This window comes from Nycticebus coucang, chromosome 1, assembly GCF_027406575.1.
Source record: "Nycticebus coucang isolate mNycCou1 chromosome 1, mNycCou1.pri, whole genome shotgun sequence".
NCBI lineage: Eukaryota > Metazoa > Chordata > Mammalia > Primates > Lorisidae > Nycticebus > Nycticebus coucang.
Window position 1 is genome coordinate 104,844,641 of NC_069780.1, and position 13,164 is coordinate 104,857,804.

Here is a 13,164-nt window from a genome sequence, read left to right on the forward strand (position 1 = left end):
ATATGGGAAAATACATCAGGCAAAGTGTTTCTGAAGTTAGGAGAACAGGAAGATAATCTGAATGCTTGTGGTCTTCACTTAAATTCAACAGCCAGCTACGGTCCTTCCACACATGGCTCTAAGACAGTGGTCCACAATCTTTTTAGCACCAAGGACCAGTTTCAGGGGAGATAATTGTTCCACAGATGGGGACAGGGGTTAGGATGAGATGGTTTTGGGATGATTCCAGCTCATTACAGCTCCACCTCAGATCATCAGAGAATCTACTGATTCTCAACAGCATGGACATGTGCACGGTTTACAGCAGGGTTCCTGCTCCTATGAGAATCTAATGCCGCTGCTGATGTGAAAGGAGCAAACAGTGGGGTGCTAGCTGTGGCACTTTGATAATAGTTATGTCCAATAAAGCATAAAAATAACCAAAAATCTGGGTACCATAATTTTAAGGAAGAACTACCTTTGGTCAAATTTGTAAAGCAGCAAGCTGAGAATAGAAGTCTCAATACAACCACTAATTTGTCAATCATAACTGAAAATACTCCCGACTTGATTATTGTTGGCATGTACAAAGGCTACTGATCTGTGGGTATTGACTTTCTATCCCATTGCCAGATTTCAGGTTATACTACAAGGATATAGTGATCAAAACAGCATGGCACTGGCACAAAAATAGAGATGTAGATAGATCTATAGAATAAAATAGAGAATCTAGAATGAACCCAGCCACAAATCATCATGTGATCTTTGGAAAGCTTAATAAAAACATGCACTGAGGAAAAGAATCCTTATTTAACAAATTGTGCTGGGAGATCTGGTTATCCACATGTAGAAAACTGAAACTGGACCCACACCTCTCACCATTGACAAAAATTGATTCTTATTAGATAAAAAATTTAAATTTAAGACACAAAACAATAAAAATTCTAGAAGAGAGTGTGGAAAAAATGTTTGAAGATATTGGCCTGGGAAGAATTTTATGAGGAAGACAGATCCCTATGGCAATTGCTGCAACACCAAAAATAAATAACTAGCTGGGCATGGAGGTGTAGCCTCAGCGATTTGACAAAGCTAAAAAGCTTTTGCACATCTAAGGGTACCACAAACAGAGCAAACAGATAGCCTTCAGAGTGGGAAAATAAGCTAAGATTCATTGGTACTGCAACTCTGCCTTGGATATCACTATTGGAAAGTTAAGACAAACAGGAGGGACAAGATTATTTGATTGTCTGGTTGGTTGGTTTTTGAGATAAAGTCTCACTCTGTCACCCTGGATGGAGTGTTGTGGCATCATCATACCTCACAGCAACCTCAGACTCCTGGGCTCAGGTGATCCTTCTGCCTCAGCCTCCTGAGTAGCTGGGACCATGGGTGCCCAAATGTAGAAAACTGAAAACTGAAACTGGACCCACACCTCTCACCACACACAGCTAGTTTTTTTATTTTTAGTAGAGATGGGATTTTACTCTTGCTAAGGCTGATCTCAAACTCCTGGGCTGAAGGGATCCTCCTGCCTGGCCTTCTCAGAGCACTGGGATTACCAGTGTGAGCCACTGAGCCCTGGCAATTTTTATTTCTCTGGTCTCACTCTGTTGCCCTGAGTAGACTGCCATGGTGTCCTATCTCACAGCAACCTGAAACTTTTGGACTCAAGTGATTCTCCTGCCTCAGCCTGCTGAGTCGCTAAGACTATAGGGGCTCACCTCCATGCCCAGCTAGTTTTTGTTTTTACTAGAAACAGAGTCTTGCCCTTGCTCAAGCTAGTCTTGAACTTCTAAGTTCAAGCAATCCACCCACATTGGTCTCCCAGAGTGTGGGGATTACAGGTACCCGCCACCAGGTATAGCGGACAGGGTTCTTTGACAGGAATATACATATCATCCAGTATAACTCACAGCAAAGGTAACATTTCTATCACCTGTGTAGAAGGCTCTTGCAAGATCCTGTTCATCTTCAGATATCTATTGTAAGTCTTAGCATTCATGCAAATATCAATAGTATGTTCTGCAGACACGGGCTTCCCAAAATCGTTATAATAAAAATGCTAGTGGCAGAAAATAGGAAATGATTTACTGGTGGGGAAAGCAAAAAGAAAATGAGCTTCCAAGTAAAACAAGGCCTACAATGGCTATGGAGCAACATAAATAAAACCACTGGGTACAGAGCCACTTTCTGGAGAAGAAAAAGACCAGGCCCTGGGGCCAGACAAATCAAGGCAGCATGGGACGGGCCCAAGCAGCCTTCATTCAGCTCTGAAGGGGCTGCTGCCAAACAGAAGGTATGTGGGATGTAACCCAGTCTGGCTCCTGCAAGCTTTGGTGCAGAATTATAATTCGTGACAAAGAAGGCCAAGTGTGCAGCTCTGAGATGTCAATGATGCATTAGGGAAATTAGGGGAGCATGGATGGCTACTTGAAACTGTCGCAATTCAGGCATTTAAAGGATGGATTAAGGCATCGCTGCAGCTTTCCTTAGCTGCACAAATTTCCCTTTTCTCCAAGTTGGAACCATCTAAGAAATTCCAACAAGCCGAGATGATGAAGCAGTGAAGCGTCACTCTATGGTTTGGTTTCTGTTTGTCTGCTTATTTCTGGAAGCTGGGGTGGATTGCAAATCACTGCACCCCAAGATGTATCCTCAAGATAGCCCTAATTTAATAAGGGCTTCGGGTAATTATAGGAGTGTTTATTTTCAGCAGGACCTGTATTTTTTTCCTTTCACTAAATTGTCATAGAGGTTCCATTCTTTAGAGACCACGCTGTTTTAAACAAACGTCAGTACCTACATTTGAGAAAACTCAGGAGACTGCCCACCCTCTCCATTTGGAAGCTCCTCATCACACTAAGGGCTCCCGAGCTAACTTTGAAGGGAGATTTATGTGTTTTAAGTACAATTCAGCACAAGCAACCTCAAGGGGAGATTGTAAACACAGAACAGATAGGGGTGATTCAAGTATGTCCCTCTGGCAACAGTCAGAGAATATGCATGTGTGTCCGGGAAGACTCAACATTAGTAATAAACGCTCTGGGTGCCGGCCACCACACCCACCTCTAAGGGCTTGGGCTACCAACGTGCACATTCTGCTGAAAGACTTTATAACTCTGCCTGGGCCTCAGGCACTAAAATATTCTGAATTCATGAACCAGTGGTATGGTTCAAATTCTTTTTTTACATTTAAGAAGCAAACTCTTAAAATTTGCTTGCAACTCTTAAAATTGTGACCCGGCAAAGCAACCTCTAAAAATAAGTAGATATTAAAACTAATTTATGAACTTATACAGGTATTTAATTAAACATAAGGTTTCTTTGGAATATTTTACCCAAAATTGATAGACATCGTTTGGCAATGAATGGGGAAAAACTAAAACCACCGCCAGTGTGTTTCTGATTCTCTATCAGAAGTTAACGTCGTTAGTAAATAAGATATTGCTTTTTCAATTTCATTGGGAAATCCCATAAAGGAAAGGGCTAATGGTTTCTTTGCATCTCTCTCTCTCTCTCTGTCTCTCCCCTTCCTACATAAAAAGTAAAATGTAAAATCAGGTCCCCATAGTCAAAATGAAAAGAAGTATTATAGCAATTATCTGGGTCATTCAAGGAAAACCAATGAATTTGATTTGGGGAAAGTTGTTTTCTTTTTGCTTGAATTGTATATAGGTTGCTCTAATTACCACTTTGACATATGATTTTCTTCTGAGTCATTGTACAGTTATTATAAAGCCAGAAATACCTCATCTTGAAAGCATACTTATGTCCTTTTACATACATGCCATTTATAAACTTAAAAAAAATCTTAGCCAGTTAATTACTTTAAGCACTCATGCACACATACACACACACAGATATGCATATTTATCATTGAACTTTGAGCTTTTCTATTTGGATCTCTACTCCCCCTCATCATTATCCATAATGAATTTTACAATGCTTTTTCACATTACTTCTTCAGATTGTTTCTATTCAGTAATTGAAGGAAAGAATTTTTACTCCATCTAAATTCCTTGCTTCCTTCCTATTATAATTCCCAAATTAGAGAGTTTCTATACTCCTATAGGACAGAAATGTTTGGCCTAAAGAATTTTCTGACATTACAATGTACTGTCAGATTAGAATTTACCAGGTCAGACAGTTCAGTTCATGAACTCATCCTAGGAAAAGTGCTCCCTACCTCGTTGCGAATCTCACTACGGTCATGTTGGAAGTGCTGCCCTTGGGAAGCTGTGCTCTGATGCCAGCACCAAGTGCAGTCTTCAAGCACGTGACACAGTGCCTGAAGGTGTGCAATGCCCCAAGTAGCATCATTCTAGATGCATTAGTTTTACTTGATTGGAGAAATATTTAATATTTTAATTGAAAGCATGCTGAAACATTTCCATATTGAGACAGGATTAATTTTGTGAATAGAGAACAGAATTCATGTGTGTATTTAAGATAAAACACTGGCCTCCAAGACCATCCCAATTTTTGCAAGCTCAAGACCTACAGTCCAACAAAATTTTTCTCTGAGTACATTTTTTTTCTTTTTCCTTCTCCCCACCCATATCATTTTCAGCTTTACTCAAGTACGTAAAACGTATGTCGGATGTCAAGTATGTAGCATGGCCTATGCGCAGCACCAGGAGCGCGAGTGAGACACCACAGGGCTGAAAGCAGAAACAGAGGCATCTTGCTGGCCTCAATTGGCAAGAGTTAAAGTTCTGGGAGAAGAAAAAAACCTGGGGCATAGACAGATATTTGAGGAGAATTGCCATGGCAGGAATTTCAGTTTGAGGGAGTGGTGTTAGAATAGCAATTTATTAATGTTAGAGGACAGTAAAGTTATATTAAAGAATATAAAAGAATATATATAACTTTATATAATTCCCATATAATTAACTTTTAAATATAACTTTAATATATTGAAGTTATATTCCTGCTGCATCCACTGACGAAGACATCAAAATATATCTTAACTCATCAAGGATGGTTATTCTATTAGGACCATGTGACTAATAGCCAGGAATGGTGTGAACAAGGTTCCTGCTCTCACGAAACTAGCACGCACGGAGGCACTTGGCATGTAGATCAAACGTTTCAAATGGACAGGGATTGTCTAGTCCACAGGAGGTTGAGGGGACTGGGAGGCTTCCATATTGAGTAAACTGGGCTTTATCTAGTCATCTCAGATGGCCAGAATTAACAAAGTGTCCTAGAATGGGTAATGGATAAACAACAGAAAGTGACTTCTTACTGCTCTAGAGGCTGGAAAGTCCATGGTCAAGACACCACAAGGTCCAGCCCCTGATGAGGACCCGTTCTCTCTCTGACTTCTCACCCCGTCCTCACCCACGAACTTCCTGGGCCCCTTGGCAAGGCCACTGACCCATCCATCACCTCCCGAGGCCACACCTCTCAATACTCTCACCTGCAGTTAGGTTTCAACACCGGAATTTCAGAGGGACACACATATTCCCAAAAACACTTTTCTAAAAAGATTACATATCAAGAATTGGGGAGTTTCAAACAATTCTCTGGCATAAACTTTTATGTAGATCAGAGTGGAGTTGCTCCAGGTGAAATGAAGGTTCTCTACTTCTCGCTACAATTTTCTGAGGCACCTGGACAGAAGGGCTGGGGTTCCACAGAGGACAGTCGGGCCCAGGACAGATTTTGCCTGTGTGACTCACTTCCTGTATACAGAAAGCAAGATAGAGATGTGTGAAGCAAGGCTGTCAGGTCGCCCTGGCTGCACCGAGCGCTGGCCCTTGGCCAGCTCTAACTAATGTCCAGCCTCTCCCCTCTTGCTTCTCCCATAAAATGATTGTTTTTTTACCCTTTTGAGGCAAAATACCAAAAATCCTGGGTGTTTTGGAAAGAGCAGAAACATAATTCCTAGTCATCCTCAGCTACTTAAATGAAAACAGGATTGGCAGGAATGCGTTCAAATGAAAAATGCCAGAACCCTGACTCCAAATTAAGTCTGAGCTTCCAAGAGCCTCTCAACCTGACTCTTAAAATAATTGCTAGTAAAACCATATCCTACCATCCCCTCTGCCAGGCTCAGGATGGCAGTGGTACAAACAATAAAATTGCCAACGGGTATGCAAAGGAAAGGAGAATTAAACAGCCTGGTCCTGGGTAATTGGGAGTTGACCGTAAACAGCTCAGTTGTCACACAGCAACGCTGGACCTGGATAAAGATATTTTATTGGCAAATTATTTTGTTTTAGGAAAATTATATCTGCTTTCATCAAATGGGGGCTTGTTTCCCAAAATGATTTTCAAGCTAGTAAAAGAATGTGAATAATGATCAGGCCGAGCCCAGGGAACATGGCCTCTGCTTGACACCAGACTTTGTACCCATGGCACTGAGTTTATACTTGTTAAAATTTGTTTTAGTTATTCTGTGAAGAACCTCCTCCTCCATCTCCTGCCCCAAGAATGAAATTCCATAGCACTCTGCTTGTCCTTCATCAAAATAAAACTGCTGCTAAAGGTCAGTCACCTATTTAAAACTGAATTCTCAAAATATTAAATTTGAACCGTGAATGCTTGACATTCTCAGAAACTGTCTTTCCAGCATCTTTACTAATGCTCACATCCCGGGGTATTATTTGATAGTAAAAACAAATTTAGATTTGCCTTACAAGGGTGTTTTAATGGGCGTTCAGAGGACAAATATAAAAAGTGTAGGGGTGGGGAATTTCGTGCAAAAATCTGGATTTCTAAATTCTCTTAAATTGGAAGACATGGCAAAGACATTCCTACCTGGCATCTTCTGTTCCCAAATGGGCACGAGCCTCCCAGTTCGCCTCGTCCTCTACTCAGATCACTCCACTCATTTTCAGTTGCTTCTCTGGACTGGTTAGGAGTTTATGACCCCAGTAGGAGAGTATAATGATTCACTTAAAATATGCAGTAGTCCTGAGTAGCAAACAAAGATGGTTTGAGTCATTAATACCACCTTTAAGTAGATTAGCTCACCAGCTTCTGACTGCAAATCCATACACACTCCTAGCTACCTAATATGAAATTCAAATTCATGTTTTAGTGAAATTAAATATTTTATTGGGGTCACGTTAATATTTTCAAAACTGCACATCTTGAACCTGTGAATGACAAGAATCTTCTGTATACTATAAGAAATTTCTTCAAGACAGAGGGATACAGGTTTTTAAGAGATTGATTTTAGAAATTTACCCCAGGAAAGGGGAGAGAGATTTTAGTGGGAGTTCTCAAAGTTTCCTTCCCACAGGAGGTGTCCACTTCACCTGGACACTTCCCAGAAATGCAAACTCTTGAGCAGAGTCCCACAGAAACAGAAACAGAAACTGGAAGTGGGGACCAACCGTCCAGGTTTCAACTAGCCTTTCAGGCAACTCCGAGCACAGCAGAGTTTGAGAGGCCCTGGTCCAGAGCTTCTGACCACGCCACCCAGGATGAACATGTTGATCTCCTTGACCCTTAGGGGCAGGACAGGGCCTGCAGCACTCAGAGCCCCGAAGACACAGCCCCTGGTGTCAAGCCATCTCCTGAGGGCTGGCAGCTTGTCCCCAGAGGCAGCAAACGAGCTACTGATCCCACCTGAGCTCATGAACTTGACCAAAAAGGGGCTCTAGCACCTGCACTTTTACTTGCAGGCAGAGGCCATCACAGGGGGGGCTTTGGAGTTGACAAAGAAGTCTGCACCCCCTATACCTGAGCAGTACAAAAGGTATCATCAACCTACACTTTTTTATAGGTGACAAAACTCAATTCCACAGCTATCACTCCCTCACATTTTCACCACCTTTTATAAAATCTAAAAGGCCCATCAATACAAAAGACATTTTCTGCACTAGGCCACAAATACTCCGAGCCTCACATTGTTACTATACATTATTTTTAACTAGGCCATGATTTTTTATAATTATTTTATTTGCACATTTTAATCAATTATTCTAATATGTTGGGTCTGATTTGCCTAGACTTACCTACAGTTGTAGGATCTTCACTGTAGTTTTTTCTTAATTGCAACTTGACAACCAGAGTAATAGATGTAACAGGAGAAGAGAATAATAAATTCGGTGGTTCACTGATGTTGCAGAAAATGCAGCATCATGGCACTGATGGGATGAAAAGGAACACCTCTGCACTGCTGGTGGGACCCCAAACTAACACAGCCCTTTCGGAAAGAAGTATGGAGAATCCTCAAAGAACTAAAAGCAGATCTCCCATGTGACCCTGTAATCCCCTTACTAGATATCTACCCAGAAGAACAAAAATCATTTTACCATAAGGGCATTTGCACTACAATATGTTTTACAGCTCAATTCATAATTGCCAAAATATGGAAGCAATTCAAGTGCCCATCAACACAAGAATGGATTAAAAAACTGTGCCATAGAGGCTGGGTGTGGTGGCTCACCCCTATAATCCTAGCACTCTGGGAGGCCAAGGTGGGTGGATTGCTTGAGCTCATGAGTTCAAGACCAGCCTGAGTAAAAAGCGAGACCCCCATCTCTACTAAAAATAGAAAAAAAATGAGGCAGGAGGATCACTTGAGCACAGGAGTTTGAGGTTGCTGTGAGTTATAATGACACCATGGCACTCTACCCAGGGGGACAGAATAAGACTCTGTCTCAAAAAAAATAAAAATAAAAAATAAACCATAGCATATGTACACCATGGAATACTATTCAGCCATAAGAAAATATGGAGACTTTACATCTTTTGTATTAATCTGGATGTAGTTGAAACACATTCTTCTTAGTAAAGTATCACAAGAATGGAAAAGCAAGTATCCAATGTACCCAATACTAATATGAAAACAATATATAAACAACTACATGCCCATGCAAAAGAAAAACACGAGTATAATCTAGTGAAGGGGAAGGGAGAGGAGAGGAGGTAGGGTGATTGGCAGGATGTCACCTGATGTGCACAGTGTGAGGGTGCTCAGCACACCCCCTAGTGGGCGGGATCTCACCTGATGTGCACAGTTGAGGGTGCTCAGCACACCCCCTGGTGGGCAGGATCTCACCTGATGTGCACAGTGTGAGGGTGCTCAGCACACCCCCTAGTGGGCGGGATCTCACCTGATGTGCACGGTGTGAGGGTGGTCAGCACACCCCCTGGTGGGCGGGATCTCACCTGATGTGCACAGTGTGAGGGTGGTCAGCACGCCCCCTGGTGGTCGGGATCTCACCTGATGTGCACCGTGTGAGGGTGGTCAGCATACCCCCTGGTGGGCGGGATCTCACCTGATGTGCACAGTTGAGGGTGCTCAGCACACCCCCTGGTGGGCAGGATCTCACCTGATGTGCACAGTTGAGGGTGCTCAGCACGCCCCCTGGGTGAAGGGCTCAACTTTTACTTGAACTTTACCTTAGAATTGAAAAAAATGTAACCTAATTATTTGTGCCCTCATATTAATCTGAAATTAAAAAAAAAAAAAAGAATATAATCACAACCACCACTATAGCCCAAAGGGACATTTGATTTTTCCAAAGACGTATGATTTATTTTATGATGCTAGTTATACTGTTTCCTTCACATGATCTAATAGTGTTATTCAAACAAATTTTAAAGTAAGTTCTTTTTCTCACATTGTCTGGGACACTGTAGTTTTTTAAAGTATGAATATATTAGTAATGGTTAACAAATGTTTCTAAATAATTTGCTTTGCTTGAAACAAGTAATCAGTCAAAATGATAAAAAAAAAAAAAAGCATTACAATAGAAGAATCCATCAAGTAAAACGTCTATACATGGCTGGTCACAATTTTATGAAAATATGTCATCGGGCTGCCTCATACAAATCAGAGACTGTAAGAAGCAAGTTTTCATGGACACCTTCTCAGAGAAACTTCTCCTGACTGCTCTTTCCCCTCTTGCTCCCATTAACCTTCCCTACTCTGCTCATTAGTACCATGCACTAATCGATTGCGCAACTGGAGCACTTACCTTCCCTACTCTGGAAAATTCTTTAGGATCTAGTGACATGTATTTGCCATTCCTTGAAAGAATTTAAATTTAGCCTCCAAAAGGAATGTTTATATTTTAAAAGAGAATTCTTTAAAATAAAAACTCTTCAACATCCAGATGAAGAATTATTGAACACTGGGATTCGAGACATTCTCAAGCAGTGGGAGAGACCTTTGGAGGAATAGAAATCTCCCATAAGACCATGTGTGTGGTTCCTGCTGCTAAGGTTAACCCAGCATCCCAGACTGCTTGGAAGACACTCTGAGAAGACACAGCATAAAGGACACAATGAAAGGGAAACTGTGGGCTTTTGCAAAGGGACACCCCCCCATCCCGATTCCACTATATACTGGAAATTTGGCAGCCCTGTGGTGCTGTAGAAAAATATTTCCATCATTTTATTGGTAAGTTACACCACAGCAGTACAAATCAGCTGTCACTCTTTAAATGGAGGCTTTACCCAATGTAATACAGTTTTACAACACAATATATAGATAAAATTACCTTCCAGATTGGGAGGGTCACTTTAATTTCAAACAAAAATTTCTCATTCCATTGAGTTGCAGAGAACAGCATAGGTGACACATTTCATTGACAATAAACGGAAGGGCATAGCAGAAGCTTTATCAGAACAAAATACGTGATCAAGGACCTCACTGCAGCTTCCCATGAATTATTAAAAGGCAAACTATAGTTTTTTTCCTATAATATATGAAATGAATCTGTAAAAAACTATGAAAAACCAAGCAGGAGGACAGACAACCCAAAATAAATTTAACAACAAGCACAGATCTATAAGGAAAATCCTTCGTAATGTTTTCCAGGACACTGCAATTTTTGAACATTACATATAGGAAAATATTATATGAAAGAAAGTCACTTTATAAGCTTTTAGATGAGGGCTTTTCTGTTTTAATGAACGTCATATATAAGAAAATGTTTGCTATAACAAAGTTTCGCTGACTGTACTGTTGGAATAAACTATAGTTACTTTGGACTTTCAGCTTTAATCTTGAGAGAAATACATTTCTAAATATCTTTGGCAGGACTTTGAAGGTTTATTTCTTTCCCAATATGGATATTAACTCGAAAGGCCCAGCCAAGCCCACATTTGTGGTATGCTTCAGATTAATTAAAAGTAAACAAATTGACAAAATAGCAAATGAGCGGTAAAGACATTTCCATTCAATTATTCTTAAGCCCTGGAAAATAGGTGGCACAAATTTTGCTCAGTTTTAAATTGCCCTCAGCATTTAAAACGCTCCTGGATGGGTTCAAGAAGTAATGTGAGGCTGAGAAAAATATGAATTAATGAAGAACACATTTTGGAGATAGGCCTATAAATAAAAATCTTTTCTATTCGTATAGTTGGCACCCGCAGATTGAATAGTGCAAGTGTAAGCAGACACAGATTTCTAAAGTCTTTTTACATAAAATGTGGGTTTGTTCCTGCTTTCTTTGCTATGCTAATGAATGCCAGCTAGACGGTATAAGCTGTATTTTAACTTTTTGCTTACATAGTTGCACATATAGTGAGAAAGTTCCCAGGGAATATCGCTCACCACAAGTTCTTAAAAGATCCAAGCTCATACAAATAATCACACTTTAAAAAATAATTTGGTTTCCCACATTCAAGATAATAGGCCTTTGTTATTTTTAACAACTTTGGCATATGAGATATGTAATAACTGCTTATACAATAGCATAGCCTTTGCTATAATAAATCGTTCAATTTAATCAGGCTAAGTTAAAATACATGGCCAATTCTCCTAGATGGTAAGATATTTCTTCTCCCTGGAACCATGTAGAAAAAAAATGAGCAAATTTTTCTGGATTTTCACCAAGGAAAACCTACTTAAGTAAGTTCATTCAAACCAAAGCATCCTGGCCTTAAATTAGAAATAAAATACCAAACAATTAAACTATTTTACAATTTTTTGTGATAATAATTTATCACCAGTATACCGTTTGAACGTGATCTGTTAACTTCATATTTCATTTCCAAATCTAAAGATTGCTTTAAACTATTATTGGCAATTTTACATTTTTCTACAGCCTCAGCAAAGTTTTTAAAAGAAAACTTTAAAAAGAAAAGATTTTATTTCCTTTAAAAAATTCAAAGCAATACTCTCACCTTCTAAAACCAGCAACCAAAGACCTATTTGAAATGTGGCAATAGTAGTCCACAGAGGCTAAAGAGGAATCCCCTCTCACCACACACCAGTGTGCTGCCTCACCCGGGGGAAATCATGGCCTTAACCCTGTGGAGTGTGACGCTACCTCTCAGTAGTTAGTTAATGCCAGAATGGAATTGCAGTCCACCCAGTGCAGCCTGAAAACAGAACAGATTCTGACTAGTCAAGCCTAATCAATGAGACCAGATGCAAGCAATACGACGGCCCCGTTTGAATCGTCCCACCCTGAACGGATCAACGTCACATCTATAAACATAGTGGAACTTATGACAACCATGTGAATTTAGAAGAGAGAGGCAGTTCTTAGGAAGAGCTGGGGCTCCGGTCCCACTGTTCAGATCAGGGATGACTGATCAATGATATTCCATCTTTCACTCCTAAATCCACTCAGATCTACAGATGGCTCCCCTGTACTGTAAATCTATTGAATTGTTCCATGGCTAGAAAGTCCATGTCATGCTGAACTTCTAAAAATTAAAACATTTAAAACAACATATCGAACATGTTTTCAGTAGCTAAAATGTCTTTTATTAAAATCGAGAGTTTATAAATAGCAACTTGGTCTCACAAACAACTAGCCATGGAGTCCATGTTATCTAGAAAATTATTCAGTGTTTTTCTCAAGTGTGTATTTTCTTTGGCACCATACATAAACATATCCCTGAAAATAAACGTCTGATCTATCCCGGCATTGTACATGCTGATGAGAGTAGTCTCCAAGCTCGAATGTGCTTACAAAGAAGCAAAGCCTTGTGAAGCAGAGAGAGTGGAAGGGAGTCTCTCTTCACGAGGCAGGTGCACAACCAGCAGAGAACTCTGTCCACCTGCTCTGTCCCTGCTGGGAGTCTGAATCTGCATCTCGCCGCAGACTGAGGCAGCACTCCATGCATCCGCTCTTAGCCTCTCTGTGGTTATTGCTGGCAATTTCCTTGAGGAGACTGGCCAGCAGAGAGCCTAGAACACAGCATGGGTAAAGCAAGGGTCTGCTGTGTTGACATCGCCTGACAGTCTTTTCCAAGTGGCCTAAA

General features: G+C 40.6%; 1 long non-coding RNA gene across 2 annotated transcripts in view; it reads right to left on the bottom strand.

The window, feature by feature from the left end:
* The window catches only part of LOC128589007 (uncharacterized), a 61,136-nt gene that overhangs the window by 976 nt on the left and 46,996 nt on the right, over positions 1-13,164 (bottom strand). The window contains exons 3-4 of one of the 2 annotated variants that reach the window (XR_008380830.1): positions 6,737-6,900; positions 5,228-5,394 (exon numbers count right to left, since the gene is read on the bottom strand). This is a non-coding gene — a long non-coding RNA (uncharacterized LOC128589007). The remainder of the gene's footprint in view (positions 1-5,227; positions 5,395-6,736; positions 6,901-13,164) is intronic. The other variant, XR_008380831.1, reaches the window with a different exon arrangement.